Source organism: Equus caballus, chromosome 18, assembly GCF_041296265.1.
Source record: "Equus caballus isolate H_3958 breed thoroughbred chromosome 18, TB-T2T, whole genome shotgun sequence".
NCBI classification, from domain to species: Eukaryota; Metazoa; Chordata; class Mammalia; order Perissodactyla; family Equidae; genus Equus; species Equus caballus.
Window position 1 is genome coordinate 54141003 of NC_091701.1, and position 15444 is coordinate 54156446.

General features: G+C 45.5%; 1 protein-coding gene across 2 annotated transcripts in view; it reads right to left on the reverse strand.

Annotated features, from left to right (window-relative positions):
• The window catches only part of WIPF1 (WAS/WASL interacting protein family member 1), a 112401-nt gene extending 106585 nt beyond the window's left edge, over positions 1-5816 (reverse strand). Inside the window, exon 1 of one of the 2 annotated variants that reach the window (XM_023622027.2) lies at positions 5679-5816. The gene's annotated coding sequence lies outside the window, so the exon portion shown is untranslated. The remainder of the gene's footprint in view (positions 1-5678) is intronic. The other variant, XM_070242035.1, reaches the window with a different exon arrangement.
• Between the last annotated feature and the right edge of the window lie 9628 nt (positions 5817-15444).

The following is a 15444-nucleotide window of genomic DNA, read 5'->3' on the forward strand; positions in this document are numbered from 1 at the left end:
GCATTTAAAGCTGTGTATATGAATAAAAAAGAATGTCATGGGGCTGGCCCGGTGGCACAGTGGTTAAGTTTGCACATCCTGCTTCGGTGGCCCGAGGTTCGCTGCTTCACATCCCGGGTGCGGACATGGCACTGCTTGGCAAGCCATGCTGTGGTAGGCGTCCCACATAGAAAGTAGAGGAAGATGGGCATGGATGTTAGCTCAGGGCCAGTCTTCCTCAGCAAAAAGAGGAGGATTGGCAGCAGATGTTAGCTCAGGGCTAATCATCCTCAAAAAAAAAAAAAAAAGAATGTCACATTACACATATCAATCATGGTGAAGGATCACTCAGGATGAAATTTGTTTCTTAGCATCTTCAGAGACCAGAGACTCTGTAAAACATCAAGATCTGCTTTGCCTTCATGAAAAATTCACTTACCTCAAATCTTACAACGAGAGCAGCAGAAATAAACTGCCATTTAAAAACATTAATTGAGAACCTACTATATGAGAAGTTACTATTTGTGAGGGATTATAAAAATGATTTCTTTTAAAGAGTTTTTGCCTTGAAAGAATTTACAATAAAATGCAAGAGGAGAGACACGTATAAGTGCCTCCAATCCAGGACAGAGCAGATTCAGAGCCACAGGTAAGGCCCAAACAAACAGCTCTAGAAATTTACCAAGAAGAGGGAGGAATCAGCTCGTGGGGAAGACAGCATTTTGGCTCTTGTTAAGGAGCATGTTTTACAGTGTGAACCATGTTGATCAAAGCTACTAAACCAATGAAATTTGTAGGTGATTGTGTCTCCTGTCTCTTTTAGCCATATTCTCCTTTTATTGAGTATTAGCAAAGTCTATCACTTTTCTTCTCAACAAGTATTTGTGGCCAATTTGAAGAATCTATAGGATTTGACATCAAGTGACAAGAAGGAGCAGTGTGGAGAGAAGAAATGTTGCTGCAAAGACACATAGGCAGGAATGGAAAAGAATAGTTTGGCTGTAGCCCACTGCATAAAAAGAAGTGTAATACATGGCTGAAGGTGAGCTAAGGGTTAAAAGTGCAGAGTGTGAAATCAGACTGTCCCAGTTTTGACTACTAGCTCTGTCCCTACCTGTGTGACCTTGGGCAAGGTAGCTAACCTGTGTCAGCCTCAGCTTCTACATATCTGAGTAGAATCTACCTCACTGGGTTGTGTGACTATTAAATGATTCAATGAGATGACACACAGTAAGTGGTAATATGAAAGGAAAAAAGGAAAAGAAGGAGAGAGAGTGGAAGGAAGGAAGATAGAAAGAAAGGAAGGAGAGATTTTCAAAAGCCTGAGTTGTATCATAGAAAGCTTTGAAGAATTTGACTCACTTCATATAACTAAGAGATAAAAGGAAATTAAAAAGAAGAAATTGAGTTATACTAGAAAGATGGCTTATTAGAAGAGAAAAAATATATCCAAAGTAAGCAATGCCAAAATGCATGCTTGTATAACATTACAGCAACATGTTTTTACAATATGAACCATGTTCACTGAAGCTTCTAACTAATGAAAATTGTAGGTAATTGTGTGATCTGTTTATTTGAGCTATGTTCTTCTTTTATTGAGTATTAGCTAAGTCACTCATTATTTTTTTTTTTCTGGTGAGGAAGAGTGTTGCTGAGCCAACATCTGTGGCATTCTTCCTCTATTTTGTATGTGGGATGCTGCCACAGCATGGTTTCATGAGCGGTGTGTAGGTCTGTGTCTGGGATCTGAACCCGCGAACTCAGGGCTGCTGAAGCAGAGTGTGTGAACTTAACCACTACACCACCAGACCAGCCCCTTAGCTAAGTGAATTATTTTTGACTTCTCACAAGCATTTATGACTAATCTGAAGGCTGTCATAATGATCACGCTTCCCAGGAATCAGTCAAAGTTTCCTGACCCACGGCCAGAAGAGAACACAAAAGCAGTGGCCCCTCTACCCGATGGACTTAGGTGCTACAGCTTGGCTTGGGGCACTCAGTCCAATCTACTGGTCACCCCCACATTCATATGACTCCACAACATGTTACTCTGGCAGTTCCTGGTGCCAAAGGGCCAGGAAAGTACCCCATCTTGGCTTTCTCGCCCTTTATCTGGCCTGATAACCTCAGCAGAGTAGGCTCGATGGGGTAAGCAGACACCACAGGTTGGTAATCCCCCAAAACTGAGATGCTTCTGTGAGATTCCTCCCTCTCGGCTGTTAAGAGAATAGATGAGGTGACTGGTGTGAAATACTCACTAAACTACAGACAGCTAAAGGATTATTATATGTTAATTTATATAAAAAGCAGCTCCTATGTTTAAGCTCTTTTGATATTTCCATATGGAAAGAGGAACAGCAACAGTGCTTCGTACAAACAAATGCTGATAATGATAATAGCCGCCAAAGACCAAGCAGCAGCACCATCCTGGATAACCAGCCAGTGAGCCGCATCCATGACTTCATCGCCCCTCGTAACAAGTCTGTAGAAAGAAGTGGTTACTCTTCATTTTAAAGGTAAAGAAACAGAGGTCTCAGAACTTGGAAAAGATGGAGGTGGACTGGAAGCAAGATGCGTCCCACTTCCTGGCCCCTGCTTTAACCTTTAGAAGACTTTGGACGTGGTGGCATGTCAGCAGCACCTGGGGGCATTCAAAAAATAGATTCCCAGGCCTCACCCCAGACTTCCAGAACCAAGCCTTTATAAACTTGCAGTCACACCCATGGCTAAGGACCAGCAGACTTCAATACCAGTTAAAGCGTGTTAGGCAGAACAGCATTACTCAGCTAATTGAAGGTATTCTGGGGGCTTTGGTGAGCCTAGGGTTTTTATTATTCCAAAGTATACAAAAGGCAGTTAATTATTTTCACCTGACTGTAATCCCGACACGGGGAGGAACAATTGACAAATGCTAGGCTGGGCAATACAACAAGCTGAGGGAGGAAGTATTCCTTTGTCACAGGGAGGTGGAACCTGAACTGTTCTTCAACTGGAGCCACGAAGGTGGAATGCCATGCGACTGTGCTTATTAATTTTTCTAGGGCTGGCACACAGGAGACACTTAAGGAATATTTGTTAAACAGACAAATGAATGAAGGCCTGACTCCCTCCAGCTGGAAGTAATTTCACTCTCCTCTAAACTCCCTGTATTTGATCTGTACCTTTTTTTACCTTATTTACCACAGGCCTTGCAGTCCTGCTGTTTGAAACCGTGTCTCATCTCTACCCGAACTAAGCGTTCAGGGGAAAACTCCAACTCCTTCTGAGCTAGGTCTACCCCCTCCACCCCCAGCACAGGGCACAGCAGCGAGCCCAACAGGGACCCTCAATGGTGAATGAGTATCTGGCTTGATTCCAACTGCGGCCTGACTCACATACGTGGGTCCTGGCCATTCCCAGGGCAGAAGCCTACAAACCCTCCCGCACCATGGCATAACTGTGGATTGCTGAGACACAGAGGCAGAGGTACCTCCGTATGGGAATCAGTAGGAACCTGGGCTACTTCACTGGAAGCAAGGCTTCAGGCAGACCACAGGTCTGGGGTGTATAATCCCCAACAGCAGATACTTAAAAATGAAGGGGGTGTAGCAACAAATAAAAGGCACTGTTGTTTAGTTTTGTTCTCCTGGTGGGCACTGTAGAAACCATATATGTTCCCAAAATGACAACCAGTTAGGAGCACCCTCAAACATCAAAGACAGTGACACAGACCCAGTGACAAACACTCCTCACAAAAGGGGGCTCCTCCCTGGCTAGAGCACCAAAACACTGTAGCTCTTTATCACTCTTGTGTCTTTGTGCGACACACTGCATGGTGTCTGGGTGGCCCTCTAATGCCTCATGCCATGACATGAGGCTTTTTGCTGTTTCACACTCCATCATCCCATTTGACAGGCCAAAGGGCACCAGAAGGTGGCTGAACACACAGTAGACACGTAATTGGTGAAATGAATAAACAAATGAAAGAAGGCATGACTCTCTCCAGCTGGAAGTAACCCGTTGTCTCTAAATGTCCCAGAATTTGATCTTACCTTGCTTACAAATCCATTTGCTCTATGTGACACAAACCTAAGTTTATGTGCTTCGCAGGAAGCGAAAGTCATGGCAGAGGTTGGGAAGGTCCCAAGGAAGAAGATGATGCTATTAAACTGTTTTAATAACATCTGCAGAGTTTAATTTGCACACTTCCATTCAACAGATAACGGAGTCCAGGAGGTGGCTGCAGATTTGGTCCCTGAGAAACTCAACCTTGTGGGAATTACAGGCAGGTAAAGACAGACAGCAGAGCAGAAGTCAGTGTTTTGAGCACTGTCAAGAGGGAGTGAGAAGCAAAAGGCTGATGGCCTATTTGGGGTTCTCTCATCTCAAGAAGTCAAAAGGTGATTTACAAACTGAAATAGAAAATGTCCCGGAGTTATCTTATCCGCAATAGAAAAAGGCATTTTTGAGGAGGAAAACCATGCCAACGACTCAAAATGAAGCTACAGTACTGTTCTGAATTGCCTTGAGAAACTGGCAAAAGAAAACCCACTCAGGGCGGGACTCTATCCTGAGGCTCCGCGGCTGCACAGCCTGCAATCTGGGGTTACATGCGGCCAGCGATTGAGGGTGGGGTCTAGCGACTATCCAAGGGACAATACTGACATGCAATTTTCAGAGAAAGGGAGCAAGTCCACCCAGTCACTGCTGACAACTCGAGAGGCTTCTCGGAGAACTGAGATAAGGCCAGCAGCCCCTGGCCCAGGAAGAAGTATTCCTCCTAGATTACGCAGCACCAGAAGACCAAACCAGGCTCGGCTCCTCACCCAGACACGCCCTTTGTTAATCTCAGAGAGTCCAAAGTCTAACCAACAACTGAAGATTTGGGTAGCCCCGATTGGGTCCGCTGGTTTTTCTTACACTTGCAACTTTCTTTAACTGCACTTTTTTTTTTTTTTTTTAAAGAAAAAGATGTTAATTGAAAAAGGCTCGGGGAGTGAGACTGAAGTGAAGGTGTCCGGAAAGTTCGGGAGAGCCCCCCGCCCCCCCACCCGGGGCGGTGGGCAGCGCAGACGGCGACTGGAAGGGCCTCTAAGGTCAACGCAAACCCAGCGCGCGCGTCTACACCCGACAGAGAGCAGCAGCAGTGTGGGGCTCCCCGCCCGAGGCTAGTTAGGGAAGCCGAATTGCGGGATGGGCTCGATTCCCTCAGCGAAGAAGGCGAGGCGGTTCCAGCGCGCGATCTGGCCCGGGGATGCCAGGAAGTCCATCGGCCAGAGCTGGGGATGCAGCTGCGGCCCGGGGGCATCCTCGCGAAGCCCCTGCAGCGGGGAACTGCGGCGGGAGCAGTCCCGAGCCCCTCGGGCGGCCCCGGGGTCGGCGGAGCCCAGGAACGCACCCGGCTCGGGAGGAGCCCGCGTCGGGAGCCCCGCCGTCCGCGGCTCCCTCTTCCCCTGCGCATCGGCCGGACCCGCAGGTCGCGCGGGCCATGGGGCCCCGAGCTGCGCCCCTCCCGAGGCCGCGCGCCCGGACATCCCCCGCCGCGCCCGCCCGTGGCCCCCGCCCCGCGCCCACGCGGTGCCAAGGGCGCTTCCGAGCCCCGCCGTCGAGCCCGGCCCCTCCCTGGCGTCCCGGGCGGCCGCGGGGGGTCTCCAGGGGCCCTGCCCGGAGACCCCGGATCCCGGGGGCGCCCAGCCCGGCGGCGGCAGCCGGTCCCTTACCGCGCAGCGGCTCCGGGCGGCTCCAGGGCCCCGCGGCGCGCCGGGCATTTTTGGGGAAACTTCTCCCTGGTCCGGAGGGCTGAGCCGGCCGGGCAGGAAAAGCGCTCCGCGCCGGGAGGCTGCGACCATCCGGGAACTTCGCAGAGATGTAAACCCTCCCCCTCGGCTCCCTGGCCCCCCCGCGGCCCCGCCACATGTGGACGCGCCGCGAGGCCGCCGCCGGCCCTGCGCCCTCTCCGCCGGGCGCCGCGCCCGCCCGGCCCGCTCCTTAGGCTCTGCGCCCCACTGCCTCGGGGCCTCCAGAGGAGCGGGGCGCGGTGGCGTGGGTAGCAGGCTGGGGATCGTGTGTTCCCCCGTTCCCTTCCCCACTGCAGAGAGGGGACGCGGCCGTGGGGTCCAGGACAAGCATTTGTAGAGGAGCGGGAACTGGAAGCGTGTCCATCCAAGGGCCCTTTCCCGCAGACTGCGTCCTCTCCAGCCTCCCGCTGCTGGGGCTCCCCTCCCCCTCCCCGAAGGCAAGCTTTTTCCCATAGCCTTTTCCTCTGTTCTCAAAAGAGAAGGTCCAGGTTTGAGATGCCTTAAATTCATATTTTAAAATTGAGTTTTAAAATGGAGTGAAACCCACAGATCCCCAAGGTCCACACGCATCTGTCTCCCCGCCCACTGTGTGGGGACAACAGTGCTGCTCTTCCCGTGGAGAGGTGCCAGTTCTCCCCACCAGTCAGAGGGATTCTCGGAGTAGTTTTACTGCTAGCGCGGATGGCTCTATCGTCAGCCACCCACATCCTCAGATACGGTAGGATCACAGCAAACATTCGGAGAACGCCGAGGCTCTCCTCCACCGCCAGAGCTGTTAGCACCGCGCTCTGACCAGTCCTGACAGCCGCCACCTCCAGGCCCCAAAGAAAACGCTAAGATGACACAGATATTAGAAAGTGTGCATTTGAAAAGAACAACAACTTTTGATCTTTATACCCATTTAATCATATTGTTAAAACACCAAGGCTGTGTATCCCTTCGAGTAAAAACAGAAACGGTGGGACTTCAGAATTGATGTCCTAGGCTTGGGAGGTTCTTCATCCCTGACTTCAGGCTCTCTGCTCCTACTCACTCCCGCGTGCTCGCTTGTATCTGGACGTGCTCTTAGATACGATCACCCTTCTGGGAAAGAGATGTAGTAACAAGGGTAAACTCTTCCTATTGACAAACTTTTGTCCTAAATGTACCCATCTTTTTAAGATTGTTATATATTTACCTTTCTTTTAAACGACTTCTGTGGCAATATGCACTTTATGTTTTATATAAAATCAAGACAAGTGATTTCATGTATCAACATATTATTCCAGACTTGAAAATAAATCCGATTGCATGGAAGTGAAGCCCAGGATCTGCCTGGTTTCCTTACCAGCTCTCTAAACCTCAATTTTTGCTTCAGTCAAGTAGGGATAGCAATACTTTTTACCTCCGAGGATTGTTGTAAGGAGTGAATGTGATAATCCGTCTGAAGATGAGCAGTGTGGTGGCACACAAGAAGGACAGGAATCTCACTTATCTTTGATTCTCCAAAGTCCAGCAGAGCTCCTGGCACCCGATAAGGAATTGATTAAACAGTTGTTGGTAAGAGCTCTCTTGAGTTTATGTCTTTCAAGAATCCATGTAAATTTTAGCATTAGTGTACACAAGAAAATCAGGAAGGTAAAATATATGGCGCCTCCCGTTATTTCATCATCAGAAGCCAAAACCAAATGGTGTTCGGAATTGTCCACTGTTTTAAATCGCCCAAAAGTGATCCGTTGCCCAGAAAGCTCCTGTCTCTCTCTCCTCAGACCCCAATACTTCTCTCAATAAGGTCAATACCTGAATAGTGTTTTATCAGTGGTAATTTTCTAGTTTCAACAAGTAGGCTATGGTTATGTAAGATGTTAACATTTGGGGAAGCTGAGGGAAGCGTATATGGAAACATTTTTTACTATTTTTGCAACTTAATTGTAAGTTTGAAATAATTTCAAGCTGAAAGTTTAAAAAAATTTTTTTAACTTTTTATTAAGATTATGATAGTTTACAACCTTGTGAAATTTCAGTTGTACATTATTGTTAGTCATGTTGTAGGTGCACCACTTCACCCTTTGTGCCCTCCCCCCACTGCCCCCCTTCCCTGGTAACCACCAATCAATTCTCTTTGTTTCTATGTTTAACTTCCACCTATGAGTGTAGTCATACAGAGTTCGTTTTTCTCTGTCTGGCTTATTTCACTTAACATAACACCTTCAAGGTCCATCCATGTTGTTGTGAATGGGACGATTTTGTCTTTTTTATGGCTGAGTAGTATTCCATTGTAAAAAAATTTTTTTTAATTAAAAAAAGATCAAAGCCTAAAATTCTGCAACAGATAACTTCTTCCCTTGGGTGATGCCAAATTATAGCTTAAAATTAAGATACTGAAGTTAGTAGCAGGCAGAGGTATTATACTAAACCTTTGCAGTCATGTACACTTTGATATGAATGAGTTAGTAAGAAAAAATGGCTTCTTGAATGTTCTTGAAGATGAAGCTAGGCTAGAAATGTTATAATGATCTTGGGATAGAAAGAAAAGGGAAGGAGATAGAAGAACATTGAGACTGGCAAAATTAAGACAAATTTACCAGAGTACAGTATTATTAAATACGTGTATTTGCTTACGATTTCATAGCTACCATTTTGGGACTCCCCTCACCTCTAAACTAGCCATATGGAGCCTTAGAAGGTCCCCTCTGATAACAACTACTTGTTTATCGTCATTGCTTGTTTGATGCCTTTCTTTTCCCTTAGACTGTAGCCCCAATTTAGGGGCAGGGGCATGTGAAGGGAACTGCCTGCCAGGTTCACCACTGTATTCCTAGCACCTGGCACATTCTTGGGACTCCTTACCACTTGATGAATAAATGCCGAGCACTAGGCTTTTACATGTAGTATCTCAGTTAATTCTCACGGCAACTTGTGACATAGATGTTTGTCCCCATTTTACAGATGAGGAAACTGTGACCTAAAGAGCTTAGGTAATCTGCCCAAGATCAGCTTGTAAAGTTCAGAATCGAGATTATTTTGACACTAACACCCTTGCTCTAACTATGCATACTGTCTCTTGACTTGACTTCTTGTGTTTGTTCCACCTCTGAGCTTCAGCTGGTGTAAATGACCTGAAGTGACTAGCATCCAGATTCCTTGGTGCCAAATAACAAAAGAAGAAAATATTCTATTTATCTTTGCAGAGAATTATTGGGGTTCATCTAGGTCTGGTTAAAGGCTCCATACTAGCTTGAAAGATTTGGGGTCTCTGTTCTGAATTAATGCAGGGAGGAATTGGAATGCTATGTGGGACAAGAACACCATGACAGGCCAGGGGATGGCGCGGAGAATCAGGTCGTGTAGGGGGAAGCAGTCTGGCTGGTGCTTGGCACCCAATGGGTGGTCAGTACATATTTGTGGATTGACCAGCCTCCAGAACTGAGAGGACCGAGCTCTTGAGAGCTGAATATTCTACTTATTTGGACCACACCTTATTCCAAAAATCTTAAGACAGTAAGAGTTGAATATGATGAAATTTAAATCTTGGTCTGGGAGAGCAAATTTATTAAATCTTTTCAATCTTTATCATTTTCTTTCCTTACTAAAAATATGTTCTAATTCTAAACAGTTGAGGTATTCCATAGCATAAACGTAGAAAGTGAGTTTCCCACAAGCCCGTTCTCCAGAGATAACCACTGTCATAGGAGAATATATGTTCTTCTCCATTTTTTTCTATGTATCCTTATTTTTTTTTAATCAACAAATATTTATGGAAAGCCTGGAGAATGGGATCATACTATACATCTTCTGTAATTTACCTTTCTTTTTCTACGAAATTACCATTGCGTTAGTTTCCTGTTGCTGCATAACAAACTACCATAAATACAGCAGCTTGAAACAGCATGCATTTATTATTTCATGGTTCTGTAGGTCAGAAGTCTGGACATGGCATGACTGGGTTCTCTGTTCAAGGCATCGCAGGCTGAAATCAAGGTTTCAGCCAAGCGGAGTTCTCCTCTGAAGGCTTTGGGGAAAAATCCACTTCGAAGCTCATTCAGGTCATTGGCAGAATTAAGTTCCTTATAGTAGTAGGGCTGAGATACCCATTTCCTTGCTCTCTGTCAGTTGGGGGGCTGCTCTCAGCTCCCAGAGGCCACCCACATTCTTGCCAGGTGGCCTCCTCTATCTTCAAAGCCAGCAGTGGGGAATCTCCCTCACACTGAATCCCCCTCATACTCCGGTGTCTTTTGCCAGGAAAAACCCAGTCCTTTTTAAGGGCTCAGCTGATTACATTAGCTCCATTGAGGAAATCTCCCTATCTTAAACTCGACTGACGTGGGACCTTAATTACATCTGCAAAATCCCTTTACATCTGCATCTATATTAACAATTCCTTGAACAACTGGGAAGTGTGTACACCAGGGGGTGGAAATTTGGGGGGCCTGCTTAGAATCCTACCTACCATAGACATCAAGGTTTATCTTTCCAATTCCCTAAATATAAATCTACCTCATTCTATTTAATAGGTACATAGACTTTCACTGTATCATGTATTATAATTCAACCAAATTCCCTGTTAGTAGACATTTATGTTACTTCCACTTGTTTGCTTTTTAAAATGCACCACAAACGTTGATGCTCTTAAATGCTCACACACCTGTGTACTTCCGTAAGTTAGTATCCTAGAAGTGGAAGTGCAGGGTGGAAGGGTTTGCCCCTTTTGATAGACACTGCCAAATGCTCTCCAAAATGTGAGTACCAATTCACACTTCCTATGACAGTATATAAGAATGGAAAAAGGGAAGTCTTATACACAATTAAATTCCCTTCAGAGACTGTTTCATCAGAAGGCCATAAGTGTAGTGGTTAAGTGCATGGGCTCTCAGTCAGGTTGCCTGGCTACCAGTCTTGGCTCTTTGATTTCCTAACTGCGTGACCCGGGACAGGTGGCTAAGCCTTAGTTTCTGTGTCTCTAAAATGAGGATGAAAATAATGGCACCTCTTTGTATGAGTTAACAGTTGCTGTGTAACAAATTACCCCAAAACTTAGTGACTTAAAACAACACACATATATTATCTCTTATGTCATTTCTGTGGGTTAGGAATCCGGGTGCAGCCTAGCTGGGTGTTTTTGGCTCCAGGTCTCTCACAAGGCTGCAATCAAGGTGCCAGCCAGAGCTGCAGTCATCTCAAGATTTGACTGGAGGAGGATTCACTTTTGAGTCCACTCCCATGGCTGTTGGCAGGCCTCGGGTCCTCACTGGCTGTTAGCTGGAGACATTGGTTCGTTGCCACGTGGGTGTCTCCATAGTACAGCCCACAGCATGGCAACTGTTTTCCCTCAGAGTGAGTGAGCAAGAGGCAGCACCCAGGATGGAAGCCACAGTGTCTTTGGAACCTAATCTTGAAAGTGACACCCCATCACTCTGCCTTATTCTAGTCATTAGAAGCAAGTCACTAAATGCAGCCTGCACTTAGGGTGAGGGCATTGTACACGGTGTGAGTGTCAGCATGCAAGGGTCATGGGAGTCATCTTAAAGGCTGCCAGCCATGTTGCTCATGAAGGTGTTGTGGGGTTAAAGTGAGTTAATGCATGTAAAATAATGCACATGGTGTCTGACTCTTAGTAAGCATTCAAGAAAAGTTTATTATTGTGTTTATCATTGTTTTTTCATTTCACGTGTTATCATTTTATCACTGTTATCATCATTATCATCCATTACTCTGACCCATTTTTTTTTTTAGTTGACTCAGTATCACATCAAGGACTAAAGAGTGGGTCCCGGCCCCGTGGCCGAGTGGTTAAGTTTGCGCGCTTTGCTTCAGCAGCCCAGGGTTTCACCGGTTTGGATCCTGGGCACGGACATGGCACAGCTCGTCAGGCCACGCTGAGGTAGCATCCAACGTAGCACAACCAGAAGGACCTACCACTAGAATATACAGCTATGTGCTGGGGGGCTTTGGGGAGAAAAAACAAAAAAGGTTGGCTACAGATGTTAGCTCAGGTGCCAATCTTTAAAAAAAAATAATAAACCAAAGAGTGTCATTTATACCAAAGCTGCTATTTGGACAGTATAACAGGTAGTTCCCATCAGGAAATGGAAATCTTCTCAAATGAAGTAATATAGGAAAGCTTAATATAGTCATGTGTCGTTTAATGACGGGATGCATTCTGAGAAATTCGTCATTAGGTTATTTCGTAGTTGTGTGAACATCATAGAGTGTACTTACACAAACCTAGATGGTACAGCCTCCTACACACTTAGGCTATATGGTACTAATCTTATGGGACCACCGTCACATGGGTGGTTCATTGTTGACTGAGATGTCATTATGCAGGGTGTGACTGTAAAGAAATTGCTTACAAAGGTTGTTAGGAAGAGGAACAAGGGATGGTGCCACGCTCCAGGGCTGGAACAGCAGGGAGCTATTACTACCCCTAGGCTTGAAGGGGATGGAATGTTAACCAGAACCACGGTAGCTTCAGCGGTGGGAGAGGGCTGCTGGCAAGAGTTGTGACCTTCAGAAGAAGGATGGTGCCAAGCTGTGGTGACCCAGGGGGACGAGACTAGAGGAATAAATATTCTGACTGTACTCCTCTCCCACCAGCATCACCCATCATCTGAGCCCAGCCAGGAGCCAGAGGACAAGGAAACCCATCACATGCACATACAAGTCAGCCAGCCCCCCCGGACTGGAGGGGGAAATGGAAAATAGCCAGCATGGGCAGGCATGGCTATTCACTTTTCCTGGAGACCTGATGCCATGGTCCCTTCACATAAAAGAGGAACTGAAAGGCGGTTAATCCTGAGTTTCCAGGATAGGGGTCAGGGAGTGGTGGGAAGCACGATTCCAGAGGAGTTTGGTCCAATCGTTGGCTTATGATGCCCCTCCAGGAGCTTCCATCTGGGCCAGTGAGGAAGGTACAGAGATTTAAACTCATAGCTGGCAGGCAGGTCCAACATAAGTGTCCCAGGAGGCTCCTACGGGCTGTAGGTTTTCTTTATCCAGGGAATGGACGTGATGACATGAGAGGTATCTGTCCTGATGACTCTGATTGATGAGTAAAGCTTGCTTCATGGGTCAGGGGCCAGTGCAGGTACCTGCGAAGACCTTAGGGGTCCCGAAGGCACAGGGCTTTCCAAACATCGTTCTCCTCCCGTAACAAGGATCCAGGAGCCTCACTTCAGTGAGACAAGGCAGTGCAGCGGAGAAGTGGAACCATAAGGCCATACCCAGCAAATAGGATGAACCCAAGGACTCAGAGTGGGCCTTTCCCTTCCCAGTGTCAACCCTCACAAGGAGGCCCTGTGGAAGTCGGGGTGTGTTTGAACGGTTGTTTCCATGCTTCACACCTGCTGAAGTAGAGGACACTGGAAGGGGGCAGGGAAGTCTGAATTTATTTATTTATTGTGGCAAATTGATATTTTACAAAAATGTTTTTATGAAGGTGCTGTTAAAATATGATTCATCTGGAAGACAACCCTTTAAAAGATGACAAGGCCACTTGCCACAATATCCCAAGAGGGTTTTGAAGAATGATAATGTGTCATGGACCCAGAAGAGTGATGAACTCAACTGTCCATGATAAGGTTTTAAAAATTACAAAAGTTAAATATGTATAAACATATAAAACACCAAAATAGCACTAATAAAATTAATAAACAGTAGAATCTGTGAGAGGAGAACACCTATGAAAATCTGTAATTTGTAAAGACTTGTTATCTGTGTTAAAGTACTTAAAGATGTTATTTAACTTAAAATTTTTTAAAACTTCAAATGTATACACTTTTTTTTCAAAAAAAGCAAGTGTTCTATATTTGCTCTTCTTTTCTGTGATGATAAATTGCTGTTAGTGTGTTAACTATTCAATAGTTTAGAAAATAAGTTTTCTAATCTATCCCTTTAATGTAAATTGACATTTTAATGATAAGAGAGAAACAGCTTTTGAAAAGAAATTTATACTATGGAAAGAGTATTTTTGAAAACAGGTGTTTAGAAATGTTTCCATCATCCTGTGATTTTGTTTAAAAAAACAAGTTTACGCTCTACAAAAACCCTTATATCTGTATACTTTAAAAACTAGGAGAAAAATTTTGGCTCTTTTAAAAAATCTTCCAATCAAAGTATTTTAAAAGAGAGGAGGCATCTGAGCCCTTTGTTAAAATTATAAAATGCATTAGCTTCTAATAAGCTTGCAAAAATAAATGATTGACTTCAGGGAAGAGAGAAATTTAGCAACCAAATTTCAATAAAGAACTTTACATAACTGGTGAACAGCATTTAAAAAATTATTGTGATTTCCTAAGTGTGCCCAGTGCTGCCCTCCCCCGTCTGGAGACACTAACCCTTGGGGGGTGTCTTCTTCTGCTATGCCAGCCACGTGGTTCAAAAGCAGGGAGTGAACTTAGAATCAGACCTTTGAATCCAATTTTACCACAAAGGGCTAAACCAAGGTTTTAAAAAACGATGAAGCAGTAAAAAGATAGGGCTGCCAGGGGTTGGGGGAAGGAGGGAGCGATACAAGGGGGGAGCACAGGAAATTTTAGGGCAATGAAATTATGCTGTATAACACTGTGATGGAGGATACATCAAAGCCCACAGAATGTATAACATAAAGAGCGAATCCCAATGACACTAGACCTTAATAATAATGATCGATGCTGGCTCATCAATTACAACACATGTACCACACTAATATGGGGTGTTATTAGTAGGAGAAATGGGGATGAAGGGTGTTGAGAGAGTATATGGGAACTCTTTCTACTTTTCACTCAATTTTCCTGTAAACCTAAAACTGTCCCCGAAATAAAAAATTAATTAAAAATTTTTAAATGAGGCATATTCCATTACAGTCCTCTTAGGATATTTTCATCACATTTTTAAAGTGAGAGCAAACAGTTTTTGAACCATCAATAAATAAAACGCTTTAAAATATTGTTTGTGTTTAACTCATTTGCCTTAATTTACATTTTTGTGTATGTTTAATAAGGTACACAATGGATTATTGCAGTAATGCATGATTGTAATCCATAAGTAAGTCGATATCAATCTATCAGGGAGGTGCGTGCTCAAACATTTTTATTGGTACTGTGGCCTTATTCAGAATGTTGCTGCCCTCTGGACTAATGCTTTCCCAGGGAGAAAGGAAACTTCATATGGCTCAGTGGATCCCTGGCAGCAGCTTGATAAGCACCCTTGGAAAGTGGTGCCGGAGGATGAATTACCCAAGCTGCCTTCCTCGGGTGGAGACAGCAGCAGCCAGGGGCATGAAGTGGAGAGAGTCCAGCAGAGCAGCAATCATGATGAGGGGCTGAGGGACTTGGTTCATGAGGAGAACATGAAAGAACTGGAATATTCGTGACGCGACCAAGTGACAGGTAGGCCAGGGAGGCAGGGTGGAGCACTGGAAGAGCCAGGTGTTCTGGCAGGAGGGGAAGATGAGACTGGCTTAGATGGGCTCTTAATAAGTGAGGTAAGTAACATTGGGCATGGGGAGGCCCAGCAAAGGTTTAAAAATAGATTTCATCAGCAAGGTCAGTTCTGGCAGCACGGTGACAATACCCATAACCCTCAGCTTCCCGTCAAGATCTCTGGAATGATAAACCCTCATGGGCTGGAGCCAAGAGAATGGACTCAGAGGGGCTCGCAGGGCCAGTGGGGCTGTCAGGGCCGGTAAAGCTTGTGGGGTTGGTCAGTGGGGCTCTCCTGAGGGGAAGGT